Source organism: Gopherus flavomarginatus, chromosome 2, assembly GCF_025201925.1.
Source record: "Gopherus flavomarginatus isolate rGopFla2 chromosome 2, rGopFla2.mat.asm, whole genome shotgun sequence".
Lineage (NCBI taxonomy): Eukaryota > Metazoa > Chordata > Testudines > Testudinidae > Gopherus > Gopherus flavomarginatus.
In genome coordinates this window covers 97270177-97286672 of record NC_066618.1, presented here as the reverse complement: position 1 = coordinate 97286672, position 16496 = coordinate 97270177, and positions in this window count along the sequence as shown.

Here is a 16496-nt window from a genome sequence, read left to right as displayed (position 1 = left end):
TCTGCCTCTTCCTTCCCCTTTTAAACCAGGCCAAATATCCATCCAGCTTTGAGCATGAGGAAACAGGTCCAGGTGAAGTATCATTGTACAGAAAATAAACAATATGAAAAAGCCATTCACTCAAACTCTACCTTCCTTACACATGGTGCACAGCCCCACTCAAACCCACTTAATGTGTATCATCCATGATTTATAGGTTGGATGCCCCCAAACAAACACACCCTGAAACAAACCAAAAACTAAAAACACCAAACCAACACTGTAAAACAAACTATGATTTCAGAGAGCTGCTGAAAATGAAAAGCAGGAACAGGCACCAGGGATCTTTCAACAAAAGTAATTTAAAGGGCTCACTTTCAGCTCTCTGGGCATTTTGACAAGCATTTAGTGGGATTCAAGCAAGTACTGAGTAGCCAGGGGCAGCTGTCTCCCTGCAGCGTGGCCATGCTGAGGTAGGGAGTGAGAGTTGTGTGGTGTACATGTTGAGTCCAGCACGAAACCAAGTCTGGAGTGTGTGTGACTGCCTGTCATGACTTTCACTAGGCAGGGAGTCAACACCCTTTTCAGTAACAAGTCTGATAGTAAAACTGCCCTTGCCAAGGCAAACAGCTCATTGTTTCCAAGGCCCTGGGGACCACAAGGAAAGGGCTGCAGCTCCAGGTGGCTGAAGCACAGGAGAAGGAGGGGAGGGAGGGAGGCAGGACTGGAGAAGCTGGCCCGATAGGAAAGAATGGCTCTGAAAAAGCAGCAGCAGCAGCAGCCGCCTGGCTTTACAGAAAACAGGTTTAGAAATTCTTAAAGGAGATTGTTGATCAGGTCTAACAATTGGATAAGATTTTATTATAACACAACTTTCTCCCTCATTATCTAAGTGACAATAGAAGACAACAGTGTGATGTTTCCATTTGATTAGGTAATAATGTAGTTCCTGAGCAAATAAACTGTGATAATGAAGAGATCAAATAGCTTATCCCAACAAATGACCTAGACTGTTTCCTCATTTCCTTTACAATTAGAAATTTGCTCAAAGTGCAGAATCTTCTTCTGGATTTTAAACACTGCAAAGTTTGGTTCAACCCATTATGACAATAGAGGGATATGTGCAAAATTTGGATCTGAATTCAGATGTTGACAATACCTCAAAAGTGCTGAGGTGTATTTGGAATCAAAATTATAGTTCAAGATATTTCAGATATAAGAAATGATAGACCTTTCCCTTCAACAGCAGTGCCTTTCACTCAAGGATCTGAAGGTGCTAAACAAAGATTAGTTAACTGAGTTTTAATCTACCCCTGGGAAGTAGGAAGCACTGTTCTCTCCATTTTAAAAATGAGTAAACCAACACAGAGAAATCCAGGACTTGATCCAAAGACCATTGACGTTTATAAGAGTTTTTCTTAATTTAAATGAGCTTTGAGCTAGACCTGTTATGCGACCTTACAATCTTCTTATTTGTGAATTAGTGCAGCCAGGCTGAGTCCCTGAAATAATGATTCTGGAACAGGCTCGATAAACAGCAGAGCTATATCTCTTTAATATTCGGAGAAGGTACACAGGGAGCGTCCCTCCTGCTGCTCTTGCAAAACAGCCTCCCTCTCCCCAAGGCTAAACTTTCTCTCAACTATTTCCAGAGACAGCGATCCTTCCCTTGGGAGGAACCACACCCTTCAGGGGCTGTGTACCTATTGGGTTTCCGGGAAGTGGGCAGGCGGAAGCCCACCCATTGCTTACAGATCCCCCCACCCCCAGCCTAAGGGGAGGATCTACAGGACCTCAGAACCCAACTGAGTTTGGTTCAGGGGCTGTGTAGCAGGGTGGTCACCCGTTCCTTCCTTAAAAGGCTTTAATCAGCCCTGGGAGAGGGCTGAGGCTGGGAGAGGGCTGCTGCTAGGAAAAGCAGCAAGCCTTTGCTGATTGGGGAACCAGCCACAGATGTGGCCATGCCCCAGTCAGGGCCCACCTGGCCCTTATAAGAGGGCAGTGGGCCAGGAGCACACAGATACTCTCTCTCTAGATGTGGAGAGGGATGGTTGCTGGCTGCTAGGAGCTAAACAGGGTACTGAGACTGGAGCAGGGCTGGAAGAAGGCCAGAGGAGCTGGGGAGCTCTGGCCTAGAAACCTCCCAGGCTGCAGGCCTTGTTAAAGGTCAAAGAAAGGTACTGGGGTTTCAGAGGGCAGCCCAAGGGTAGGCAGAGGCAGCAGGTCCAAACCCCCTTTCCGGTGATGAGTGGCACTTATGCTGCAGTCTGCCCCGGGGAACAGGGACTAGGTGATGACTGGCAGTGGTCATAGACCAAGGCGAGATGGGGATAGAGGGTGGAGGTTCCTGGGGGAAGGGAGACCCAGATTTGTGGGAGTACTGCCAGGGGGCAGCACCTAGCCTGAAAGGGGCACTGGGGTCCTTGAGGGTCTCGGGTCCAATGGCAAGCAGGACACCGGCCTGCAGAGGGCGCTCTGGAGGCTGGAAAAGAGCTAATTCCCGAGATGACCAGCAGGAGGCGCTGCAGCAGTGAGTCCTGCACCCTGACAGACTGTCTGTGAGTGCTAAGAAACATCCACTCACCCAGCCAGCACATTAACTCTGTTGCAGGCTCCAAGTGACTTTTCCAAGACCACGTGGATTTTTTTGCCAGGTCAGATCCAAAACCAGTACAGGACAGGTGGGGGGAGGGACAAATTCCAGTTCTGATCAATGCAAAACATCTCATGAGATTCCAGCCATGTAGTGCCAAACTCTCACAAAAACAATTCAGAGGTTTTGGTGTAATTCACAGCAGTTTCATCCAATCTATGCTGCCTAACCTGAATTAGAATCCTATCCTGACTGGAACACTGCTTGTTGGCCCATATACGGTATATCTAACAGGTTCTCTCTGCTGTCTTGGTTTATTATTGTCACAGAACTGGCAATGTGAGAACCCATCCTGAATATCTTTCCAGATGCCTGGCCACCATATTGAAGCTTTTGCTGTCTGACTTCCTTAGGAATTACTATTCTAGATTCATGTGTTAGAAAGTCTCAGTATTTTCTGAGCCATCCTCTCTCCCCAAAGAAATATCTGGCTAACATTGTGACAGCTTTTTTCTGTGCACACCAGCCACATCTTACATACCCCAGCAAGCATTGCAGTTCTATGTCTTCCTTTATAGTATGTTGAATGGATTCAAGAAGGGGTTTTCCCATGTGACAATGGCTTTCCACTGCCTCAGCAAAGGCCTGTATCTCATCATCTAACTCTGGGTCTCCTGACAGTTTCCATACATTTTGAGAGAGAGCATCAGCGACAAGTATTTTCTTCCCAGGCACATACTCAGCTATAAGGTTGACTTTGAGCATGTGCATCAGTAAACATGGACAGCGCAAGGGGACTTTATCATGATCCTTCCCATTAATAATTGGCACAAGGGGCTTGTAATAAGTGATGTGTTTGCATGATCCCAGTCCACAAAGTTATTGATAAAAATTTTCAGATGCCCACACACTGGTCAAAAATTCTTTTTCAATGTGGGCATACCTTTGCTCTGTGTCTGTGAGAGTCCATGAACAGAAGGCCACTGGCCTGAGTTTCCCATCATGCTGCTGAAGGAATACACCACCCAACCATAACTACTTGCATCTGGTCTAATAACTGTTGGTTTGTTTGGGATGAAGAAATCAGCAATTGATGCTTGATCTACCAGCTTCTTTCCTTGTTCATATGCCGTATCCTGGTCTGGTCCCCATGGCCATGCCAAGGACTCTCTGAATAGGTCGTTTAGAGGCTGTAGGGTAGTGGAAAATTGGGTAAGTATCTCTCCAAACAAGTAATCAGCTCCCAAAATGTGGTGCTAATAATATGACCCTCCTGCTTTGCTACAGATATTTGTGAACTCATCAACTGTTTCAAGAAACCCATAATGCAAGAGCCTGAACATGGATCTTGTCAGCTAAAATGCCATTCAGTTCAACTCATGGAAGAATAAATCCAAACTCTTCTTTCTCAGTCACTCACTGGTACTTGGACTCACCTTGGTGCTCTTGCCACCTCTGAACCAGTCAGAATCAGGGAAGAAGCTATGGAAATAGATGTGCGGGGTGCTGTGTGGTATGAATGAAAGAGACGTTGTGGGGAAGTAGATGCTTAACAACGGTCCCAGACCTCCATCGTTATGGTAAAGGGGACTCCCACAGCATTGGTATCAAGAGGCAGCTGCAGTTTGCAGGCCTGAGGTTCAGCCCCGGCTGAAGAAATGACTTTCTTATTAAGCTCTGGGCAAGTGTTCCTGCTTTTGGGATCACTGGTGAAAAGAAAGGGCCAAAAACTTGCTGAGTGGAAAAGATATACTAAATTACACAGAGAATGAGTCGAAACCTGAGATCTGAGGGTCTGATCCAAAGCTCGCTGATGTCCAGGGGATGTTTTTCATTGTCTTCACTGGCCTTTGGTCAGTGCCATAAATACAGGGAAGCTGACCTTAGTGGAATCATGCAGCCAGACTAAAGGCATCTGTTTCTGCTAAGAGGTCAAGAATTTTTAAGATAGATAAAAATACCCTACTATGTGGCCAAGAGAACAGTGGGATAAACAGGCAGAATCATGCAGTGAGGAAAGCATCAAAGATGTGTTGAAACCTCTTAGGACAATGCATAAAAATTCTTCATTAACTCAGACCAAAACATCCGTCGGCAATACAGGGTCAAGAGAGTCCTCAGTATGTACAATAACCCAGAGAGAGGAAACCTATTGTAAATATATTTTTGAAAAGACATGGCAAATAGATTTCCAACATATGCAATACACTGCAGGTTGACTATCATTAAAATGTCTTCTTTTGAAAATAATACCCATATGTAGGTCATTCTGAAAATATATTAATCATATTTATAGCTATGCTTTTGATAGAATGTATTATATACTTTTGCTGATAGAGGCCTCTGGTAATCAGTATCAGATTAATATATTTTCCATTGCTTGATTTGGTTAAACAGCCATCAGGATATATTGAATATTTATACATGGGATATTTCTGACATCAGGTATACGTATAGGGCCTGATTTTCATAACAGGCCCTAAAAGTTGTATTTCTCTAATCAAGAAAAAGAAACATGCCATATGACTCGTGTAAAATCAAATAAAATCCAGTTTTATATTGAGTACAATAAACTGCTTCCAGACAATCTACAGGCCAAGAATTATTTGCATAAAATATTTTATTTGTCCGGTAACTTCAGATAGTCAAGAAAACAGTAAGCTGCTCATGAACAATTTGTAAACAGGAGAAAAAGGCTAAATTTACTGAGTAAATTGTTTTCTATGAATTATTCACTTAGCTCTGTTATATTGCATAATAATTATACTGAGTAATGTTGTACTCAGAATTATTCTGATGATAATCTTCCTCTGAATTCTGGTGTTCGTTCTATTACTATACTATACGTTCATATCAGATGACAGAAGGTGAGGATGTGGATTGTTGAGAGAGACCAGGACTCATGTACTTCTTAACTCACTGCTTTACCATGGAAAAATCAAGCCTACTGGTGACTGAGCCTCTGTACTGCTGAGTCACTTTCAACTCCCTTTTAAGTCAATAGTCAATGAGAGAAGCTACAGAAGATCATGCCCTTAGTTTGTGTGATATTAGGCCCTGATCCAAAGCCCACTGAGAGAATTTCAAACGGTTCCATTGGCTACAGCGTGACTGGGATCAGTCTACAGCGTGACCAAGCACCCACTGTGATGGTGAAAGTGAAACCAATCCACTCATGCCCCCATCTTAAGTTCTTTGGTCATGAACATGACAATTGAAAGTATTCTATGAAGGAGGCTATTATTAGTACACATTAATACACCATGACTTGCTTAGTACTTTAAAAAGAGGAGGAAAAAAGAGGAGGGCCCCATCTCACAGAATTTACAGTCAAAAGGCCTTGTCCAAAGCCCTTTTATTTCAATGGAAAGATTCCTATTGACTTCAGTGGGCTCTGAATCAGGCCCTTAATGACCCAAACATACAGCATTAACATGGCTAATGGAACGGGGTAGGCAATTGATGCATGAGGATTAAAGCAAAAGTGCCATACAGCAAATAAATCATGTAAGTTCTGGTATTTTATAGCAGTGATTAAGGCAGTTCAAGGGGGTTGGAGTAGGTAGAATAGGAGAGGAAGCCTGTGATAGTGCATCCTGTATTCTTCATGAAGATATTATTATGATATTATTATGGCAGAACAATGATGTATTTTATGCAAGATAGGTTATGTAAGATATCACTGAAAAGGTTATGGTTTACTGAATATGATTATCCTACTTGTATGCATGCGTCATTTTTGTATCTGATGTTAGAAATGTTGTCTATGTATCTATTACAAATTTGTTTACACATGGGGAATGCCAACTTGGCAGAATTCACTCAGTCTAGATGGCTGGCTGAGAAGGGCCCATTCAGGTTAAAGGGCCATTAGGAGAAAACAATAAGCCTTAGAAGATAACAAGGGCCATTAGGAGATAACAATAAGCCTTCCTGGGGATGCTACAAACAGCCTCTGACTCATGGCTGCTATGACACTACAGGCACACAGTGTTTTCCCACTAACTCGCATGGGAACCAAGCTTTGAAATAAAGGGTTCCTGCCATATGCAAAAGCTATGTAAGGCAGGGGAGTGACATCATCATGGTTCATTGCTGACTCCCCACTGAAGGATGCATTTGGAAACACCTGAGGAACAAGACTAAACTGGGGGGAAGTGCTAGACCCAGGCTAAAGGGATTTTTAGTCTGTGAAAGGAACACCTGGGATTTTTAAGATGTAAGCAAGTGCAGCTGACCCCCTTAAGAATCTCTTGCATCATCATTTAGGGTGAGAATTTGCTATTCATATCTGATCTATGTAGTATATTAAGCTTAGTTTGTGTCTTTTGTTTATTTGCTAGGTAATCTGCTTTGGTCTGTTTGCGATCACTTATAATCACTTAAAATCTATCTTTTGTAGTTAATAAACTTGTTTTTGTTTTATCTAAAACCACTGTGTGTGGAAATCATAACTTGGGGCAGAAAGCTGTTGAATATTTCCTCTCCACCTTGAGGTAGGGGGTGAACTTCATGAGCTTCCCCTGTACAGTTCTGTGTGCAGTAAAGGATGGTATAATTTTGGGTTTACACTCCAGAGGGGGTGCGTGCCTTAGGAACTGGGAGGGGACCTAGCTGTGCCTTCTCAGGCAGAGCTGATCACAGCATCTGTATGTACTGCAGCTGGGTGTGTCCCTACCTGTTTGTGTGCTGGTAAATGTTCAGGCTGAAGCCTGGAAGAGGGCTTAGCAGGCTGGTCACAGCAGTACAGTGTAAAGGGAGCCCAGGCTGGTGGGTCAGGGGGGTGCATGGTACCCCAGTTCCAGGTGGCACCCTGGGGAGAACCCAACACAAAGCCAATGGGAGACAGCTGGTTTTGAGGCAGGATTGGAAGGAGTAGAGTGAAGAAGGATGCTCTAGATGTAGGGAGCAGTGTGGAGAAAAACAGCACACAACTGAGTGTGAATAAGAGACTGGTCCAAGGGAGCAACAAGTGCCGAGTAGTTAGAACACAAGGTGTCATGAGGGAGTGAAGAGAGATGAGCTGTAGACATGGGGGGCATGGCCTAGGGCCTTAAAAGTGAACCTGTCTTTATGGAGAGACAAGAAACTAGTGAAGGGACATGAGGAGTGACATTTTTAATGTGGCGGCCGAGAAAGGCGTATTTTAGCTGCTGAAAGCTGGATAGAGTGGAGATTGAAGAAGGGATAGGCAGGAAGGCCTGAGAGGAAGAAATTACATTAGTCCAGGTGAACTAGAACTGTGCACAAACCAGGGCTTTGGCAGTGAAGATGGAGAAAGGAATATGTATTGGAAACATTAGAGGGAGAAGCAACAGGATTTGGCAAGAGTCTGGATATGAGCCGAGAAGGAAAGGGAGGAATCCAAATTACTCTTAAAGTTGCAACGTAGAGTGAAGGAGATATCAGTAGAGCTGTCCATGAAGATGGATTAAGTGGAGAGGATTTAGGAGGAAGGACGAGAAATTCTGTTTTTGCCATGTTTATGGTGGGATATTTGTGAGGACAAATTAATAGGAGATCTGAGCCTGGTTAGAATGCAAGGGCTAGGGATTTGACATAACTGTGATTTTCAGGCACACAGACAAACAGGTTGTTTAATGGAAATAAATGGGCAAAGACTATCTTTGGATGAGACGTCATGAATGTATTTTTTTCTTTAATGCTATGCCTTGTAGCATGCAGTCAGCTATTAACCATTAAAGCTAAGCAAATGGCCTGTACTGTTTGTTAACTAATTACTTTTCCCCCCTGCATTCATTGATAGATTCCAGAAGATTTATATGTACCTTTTACTTATGGCCTGAAGTTCAAATTGCTAAGGAAATGCAAGTCCACAGAGTAATGGAATCCACAGCCTAACCCCAACAAAGCATTTGTTTATAAATAGGAAGAGAATTTTCTAATAACAGGAGGCAGATGTTTAACATCTTGTTTCATTTCAAATGTACGGTACTAGGTCTCACTCAACAATCTCAAAATCAAACAACAGTGAACAAGCATAGCTTTATTTATATCCTGGAGGGTCATATTAAAATATATTTTGTATTTTCTGCAGCTTGTGAGCTGACTGCAAAACAGTTTGAACAAATTTGGGAGAGAAACTTTCAGAGCTGATTATAAAAAAACGTTTCATCATATCCTGATTTCAGTTAGTATTATTTGTTTAATATTTTAATCATTCTGCATATTAAAAGCTGCTGGTGTGCCTTAGAGGTTTGTTAGTATGTTGATCATTTTACACATACTTTCTCCACCTTCTTCCCCCCATCATTTAAGGCAACAGTACAACATTGTTGATTTTTTACATTTTCAGTGGGTTGCATGGCTTTGCAAATTTAGAACATTCAAGTGTTCTCTTCTGCATTGCAAAATATATTTTTGCAATCCTGCTGGTATAGAAATTGGGGTAATAGAATAAGTTATTTTGATCTGTAGACTGATGCAAAAAGCCCACTGGAGTGCTTCAAAGTAAAAAAACAAACACATTTTTTTTTACATATTGTAATAGGCAATGTTTACAAAATTTTTGTAAAGTTTCTAGTGATGAATATCAATTAGCTCCAATATATTTTGACTGGCTGATGATTAAATATTGTGGGGCAGATTCCTAGGACATTTTCATTCCTCACTTCACAGCCATTACACAACACTGTTACAGCTGTTCCTGCATCCAGATGTTGGCTGTAAAGCTCACTGAATTTAATATAGCATGCAATCCTCCTGCCTTTTCAAAACTGAATGATGCTACAACGTCTGTGTTAGCTTTCTTTTCTGCAGGCACTGTTTCACGGCACCTAATCCCAGAGTGGTTTGGAAAGGGCTCAGATTTCAGCTAAACTTGTTCACAATCACTTCATTTGTTTGAAGTTATCTTTCTCATTCAAGGTGAAAGAGCTTTCTGAACACGCATGATACATTCTGTTCCTGCAGGCATTGGCTTTAGCGGCAAATGCCTTGCATTTCTCTGTGATTAGTCCACACCCCCACCAGTGCCCCCAATTAATTCTGGCGTTACTAAACAAACAGTCTCAGTAAGGTTTACAAGGCTTCTGCCTGGAACCCTTCACAGGAAAAACAGTATTTTTGTTTTAATAGGTTCTGTCATTCTAGGCTCTTTCACTTTGCCTGCTGATATTTTCTAGTCTATTCCAAGTCCTCTCTCCCCTTCCACTTTGCTTATTACAGTTACGCACCATTTTACAAATAACAGGTTTACGTTTTCAAACCACTTCATGAAGTGGCAGCCACACATCTCCTATTTATTTTGAACAATAATACTTTCTACTTCGCTGCTGCCTGCCAGCTGCGGATTTACAGATCTGAATGAATTAAACCTCCTGGCAGCCCTGTTCAGGTAGGTATTATTATTCCCACCTTCATCAGTGGAGAAGCTGAGGCACAGAGAGGTTCAGTGACTTACCCAAGGTAGTGTAAGGCACAGTCAGGAATAGAACTCTTCACTTTAGTGGGAGCCTCTTAGCTACAGTTGTGAATAACTAGTCGAAAATCTACCTCTGTGGCAGGAGAGGAGTTGATTGTTAGCTGTCCCAGGGACACCTGACAATTCTGTTTAATGTTGGGAGGGGTATGTAATTTGATTCACTCTGTACCACTCATGGTCTCATCTGTTCCCTGATAACTCAAAGAGCGTTGACAAATATAGCTAATTCCTATAATGTTCCAGCATAGAGGCGAAATGTGGCACAGAGTATGTCCTTCAAATGATACTTGAGAAATCTGATTGGCAAATGGTGAGTCCCAGCAGCAGGTATGACATCTTAAACCTTCACTGCCAGAATACAGATTTTTAAAAGCATCTCCTGTCTTTCTCCCACCCCCATGTTTGTAACACTACAGATAGATAGATAGATTTTTATAATTACAGTAAGTCTCAACAGGGCATACCTTGTTGGGCCATAATCACACTTCTCAGGTAGCTGATGGCACTTGCCCTTAGGAATCAAGTCTCGTAATACATCCAGTGAGTGCTATTATGATACGGGTGCCCTGTTGTGCCTTATTATTCAAGCTAGGTACTAAAACAAGTGTTTGTGTGCACACATGCAGAGACAGAGCACATCTGAGCAGATTCTTAACAGTTAATTAACAAATACATATTAACTCTTTCCCCAACTTCCTTTAATTCAAATAGTCTTTGGGTTTTGCCCTTTTGTCCTACTTGCTCATGGTACAATAAAACAGTGGTTCTCAACCAGAGGTACCTGTACGCTGGTGGTACACAAAGGTCTTCTGGAGATACTCAATTCATCTAGATCAGTGTTTCTCAACCTGATGGTTGTGGCCCCAAGGGGAGTCATGGGACTGGCTTAGGGTTGCAAGTGCAGAGCTGGCATTATGGGGAGGCAAGCAAGGCAACTGCCCAGGGCCCCGCACCACAGAGGTCCCTGTGAAGCTAAGTTACATGCTTCAGCCCTGGGCAGCAGGTCTTCGGCTTCAGCCCCACCACCTGGTGCTTGGGCTTCAGACAAGGCTCACAAGTGAAACACAGGCTTAAGTATCATACGGAAATGTAAGTACAATATTCATATTCCAGTGCATTTATTTTATAATTACCTGGCAAAAATGAGAAAGTAAGCAATTTTTCAGCAATAGTGTGCTGTGACGCTTTTGTATTTTAATGTCTGATTTTGTGAGCAAATAGTTTTTAAGTGAGAAGAACAGGAGTACTTGAGGCACCGTAGAGACTAACAAATTTATTTGAGCATAAGCTTTCATGGGCTACAGCCCACTTCTTCGGCTACAGGCTAACACGGCTGCTACTGTTTTTAAGTGAGGTAAACGTGGTGCGCAGGACAAATCAGACGCTTGAAAAGGGTACAATAGTCTGGAAAGGTTGAGAGCCACTGCAACAAACCACCCCAGACTCCTCCATTGTCAAGTTAATTCTGGTACAAGGTGCCAGATTAGTCTCCAAGGCTATCTAAGTCACCTCTTCATCCTCAGAACTTCTACAACATAGGTAGTGGCAGCATGAGATTTCTCTCCCCACTCTCCCACTGTTCTGCCCTGCCTTGCCTGAATTTCTCACTTGAGAGTAGGACAGACCATGTTCATCTCTTCAATCTTAATGTGTCATTCAATCTTTGGCTTCTCTACCAAAAGTGCAAAAAGAATGCCATTTTAGTTCAGTAGTGACAGTGGTTTTCCTGATGCAGATGCTGTTCCACTGGGAACTGGACTGAAACCCCCCAAATTCATTTCACACAGAGCACACAGTTGTCTGATGGAGTGGATCTGAACTGACAGCCTGGAGGTAAAAGGCGTAGTAACTTATTATGGAGCCCCTGAGCCATCCCATCCTTCTTTTTATTTTAATTTTTTTCTATTTTTTACAATTTAATTTTTTAATTCAGTTTAACACAGATACACAGAAAGGATATCTAATGTATTAAGATTATGTAAAATATCAATATACAGCAAAGAAGTCCTTGATCCTGAGACAACTTCTGCTAGGATGGATCCTTGCCTACACTTGGAACTCATTTCAGAAGCACTGCATAAACATTTACCATTTATCACTTTCAATTAAGGAAACAGTTTAAAGTATTCTTGTATTTTATTATTTTTCTAGGCATATGTGCTCTCTCAAATTTTTAAGCCATGAGAATGGAATGACTCTCATGATCCACATGTTCTTTGTCGGAGTCCTTCCAACACTGAGCAATTTTAATTGCAGATGTTATTAGGATGTCATTTTTAGTGGCCTTTCAAAAAGATATACTATTCCTGAATTCTTGAGCTTTGAGCAGCGTGCATTCCTTAGCAGCTCAGCAGTCAAGCACATCTCCCTCATTGCAAAGGATGCCGAGAATTGGAACACTCTGTCTTTGCAGAGGAGCTAGTGTTTGTCATTGTTTCATGGCACTTCCCCAGTTCATGATGTTGTAAATTTGTCTTAGGAACACAGCTTTGCCAGAATTGGTCACAAACAAGATTCTGTGGAAGCAAATACATTTTTTCCCAGTATTAGATGTTGTTAGGCTGGAGTCTATGTTAGGACCACAAACCTAAGGTGCTTGAGCTATAAGTATTTTGCAATGTTTGCCAGACTGGCCAAATTTTCCATTAATGCTTCTATGTTCTGTTCTGTTGTAATGGTTACAGTGGATCTTGGCTTTTCTCTGCATCCTCCCTTGATAGCAGAAGATAATCACTTGCACATGGACTCTTTTAAACAAAAAAGTGTAATGTTTACTTGTTTTTTCTTTTGTGTTAAATTCCATTTCCTCTACTCCTACCATTTCCATATGGTAAGAACATATTTCTCATTGAGCTATAAACACATAGCTGCTTCTGGAACTGTTGTTCATTTCTTCCCTCACAGGAGGTTATTTTATTTTATTTTTTGTAAGACCACCTCTGCCCTCCAGAATCTACTGCATCCAGCTCTCATAGAATCCAGAGATTTGATTGGGGCTTCTTCTGCTCTGAATAATCTGAAGGAGTAGAACACTGATCACTGGAGGATTTCTGTCAGCTGACTGGGAGGAAGACTGTCAAGCCTAGTGATCAGAGTGGACGTCAGGCCTCATGGTTGGAGCAGGCATTAGGACCCAAGATCTAAAGTAAGATTCAAGGTCAACAGTTACAAACCAAAGCCATGGGTCAAACGTAAGTTCTGGAACTGTAGTGAGCAGGATAGCAGTCAAGGAAGGAGTTGAGGCAGAGGAAGTACAGAGGCAAGGCTGGGTGCATGGCAGGAGCAGCAGGAACAAGGCAATGCAGGAGCAGGCACAGCAGTGGGTTTGAGCACAGAGAAGCCAGTGAGGAGCTGCTGCTGCTTGCTTAAGAGCTGGCCTGCTGGCCCCTCCAGCCAATCAGGTAATGTAGACAATCAGGCAGCCTACTGTAGGCCAGCTGTACTGATGAGGCTGCCTGTAGACTAGCTCTGCTGCAGGCCCTTCTGCCTGAAAGATCCTCCTTCCTCCCCCTCCATCTCTTGAGATGCCATCTAGGGGCCTTGAGGTCCGGTTTCTCAGGATAAGCATTGTGAAAGGCGTGCAGGAGATCCGAGGTATTGATGTGTTCTGCAGGTTCTCACGAACAGTCATATGGACTGTGCCCATCCCAGTCAAACATTGTAGTTTTCTTTGGACCCAATGAGAGTCTAGTATTTGCCAAACTACATATTCTTCTTGGCCTCAGACGGTTATAGGTGGAGGAGGGGGAGTAGTACAGAGTGAGAAGGAATTCTTGACTAATGGTTTTAGAAGAGAGACATGAAAGACTGGGTGAATCTTGAGGGAATATGGTTCTTGTAACTAGAATGTAACTGAGTTAATCTGTTTCATGATCTGGAAAGGCCCCAGCCACTTATGGTCCAGCTTCACTGAAAGGCAAGTCGATTGCAGTTTCCAGACAAACAACCACACTTTATTCATGATCCTGAAGCAGATGTTGGCTGCTAGTCAGTAACCATTTGTAGGTTGCTTTGGTGACATTTAACTGCTTCTATAGTTCTTGGTATACCTGCTGGATGTGGGCTGTGTGTTCAGTAGCAGAGGGCATTGACAGTTCAGAGGGAATTTCTGGATAAGCATGAAGATGGAAACCATAGTTTGCAAAGAAAGGAGTTTGCTTGGTGGAAGTGTCTCTGGCATTGTTGTAAGCAAATTTAGCATGAGGGATCAGGGACAGCCAATCATCTTGATAATCATTTAGGATGCAACACAGGTGCTGTTCAATATCCTGACTGACCTGCTCCACCTGCCCATTGGTGCTTGGGTGATAGGCTGTTGAGGTTACAGCATCAATACTCAGAAGAAGGTGTAGAAATTCTTGCCAGAAATGGGAAATAAGATCCTCTGTCAGATACCATGCCTGCAGGCAAGCCATGAGACAAAAGATGTTGCTCATCAATAGGCACACTTTCTCCTAAGCAGAGGGAAGTGTCTGGCATGAAACAAAATATGCCATCTTGGCTAAGAAGACAACCACCACTAGAATGGTATAGTGGCCTTTGGAGGGTGGTAATTCCATGATAAAGTCTGTGAAAATGATAGCTCAAGGCTGGGTGGGTAAGGGGTGGAGGAAACTCAGTGGTCTTGAATGGAGGGTCGGAGGAAGGTCTTGGTCCAGGTACAAAGATCACAGATACCTATACAAGATGCAAAAGAGGTGTGCATGACATGCCACCAGAAATTCCTGGAAACCAGGTCTTGGAACAGCCTAAGTGTCCTGCTAGGGGACTGTTGTGGCAGAGTTGTAGGACTTGAAGTCAAGTGGCCCCTTCAGGCACATAGATGCTTCCCTTATGGGACAGGATCCCATCCTGGATCACAAAGACTGTGGAGGTCTGGTCCTGTGTCATGGTCTAAGCTTGACAGCTTTACATGGTTACTGAGAATAGATGGAGAATAACAGGTTGGGGGCTATGGTGCTAGAAATTAAGTCTGAGGGCTTGAGAATCATCGACATAGTCTCCTCACTAAGTTTGTGGTAGTTTCCTTTTGTGACAATGCATTCTTTGTCCTTGGCCAGTAGGTGATCACTATTTGAATTACGCAAAGAAGAGGGATCAGTATGCCTGCCACTGGTTCAGGTGCCTGTCTGTATTTAGGTATTGTATGTTTTATGCTCCATCCATCAGAACTTGGACTGGAAACCTAGCACCCTTGAGAAAATTGCACCATTCTTCAAAGACTGCCTTAATGGCTAACAGTTTTTTCTCCAGACTATCATAATTCATCTCAGCAAAAGTGATTTTTTTGCAACTAAAAAAGCACACAGGTGAAGACACTCATCAGGAGCAGCAGGTTGCGAAAGGACTGCCCTTAGTGCAAAGTTTGAAGTGTCTGCCTCCACTATAAACAATCAGGTGGGGTCTAGGTGGATCAATCCGGGAGCTGTGATACATTTCTGTTTCAAAGTACCAAAGGCAGCCTATGCTGCTAGGGACCATGCAAACCGGTCTCCCTTTCACAGCAAAGTTGTGAGATGACTGGCCAAAACAGAGAATCCTGAGATAAAGTATCTATAAAATTAGTAAAACCAAGGAGTGTTAGATTCCATGGATGCCCTTCAGTGCCACCGATCTATGATGGCCATCATTTTGCAGAGGTCCATTGCCAATCTCTTGGGTGAGATGATATATCCAAGAAATTCAAGTGTGTCCTTGTCAAATTCATATTTCTCCAGCTTGGCATATAGATGATTCTGGTGTAGTCTTTCAAGAACACTATGCACATGCTAGTCATGAATTGGTTTTTTGGACAAAATCAGAATATCATCAAGGTAGATAATGACAAAGTGGTCCAGCATATCTTGGAATATATTGTTCATAACGTGTTGAAAGGTTACTGGAGTGTTGCATAGGCGAACTGGCATGGCTCGATATTCATAGTGTCCATATCGAGTAAGAAAGGCAGTCTTTCACTCATTTCACTCAGATATGCACCAGATTATAGGCCCCATACAGAGCTAAAGTTGTGAATATTCAAGCCACACATAGCTGGTCTTAAAGCTTATTGATAAGGGAGAATGGGGAGCAGTTTCATGCAGCCACCTTGTTCAGGGCCCAATAATCAATACAAGGCTGCCAGGATCCATCCTATTTTGGTTTTTGTTGACAAAAAAGCTCAAAGCACCTGCCAGGGACATGGATGAGTAGATGAAACCTTTCTGAAGGTTCTCCTGCAAGTACAGATGGAGAGCCCGAAGTCTGGTTAGAGACCACTAGGTGTTCTACATACTTTACCCATTCCATCTCAGTCTTGTGTCATTATTTCTGTGGACTTTATCATGGAATTACCACCCTCCCAAGGCTACTCTGCCAAATGGGATCTCGACTTCAGACTGGAAATCAATTGGGAGATCGTAAGTCTGATGCAGAGGCAAGATGTCTGCTTTCCCCTTGTCAAAATCATTGGTGAAGTAACAGTATTCATGGGGGACTTTAGCT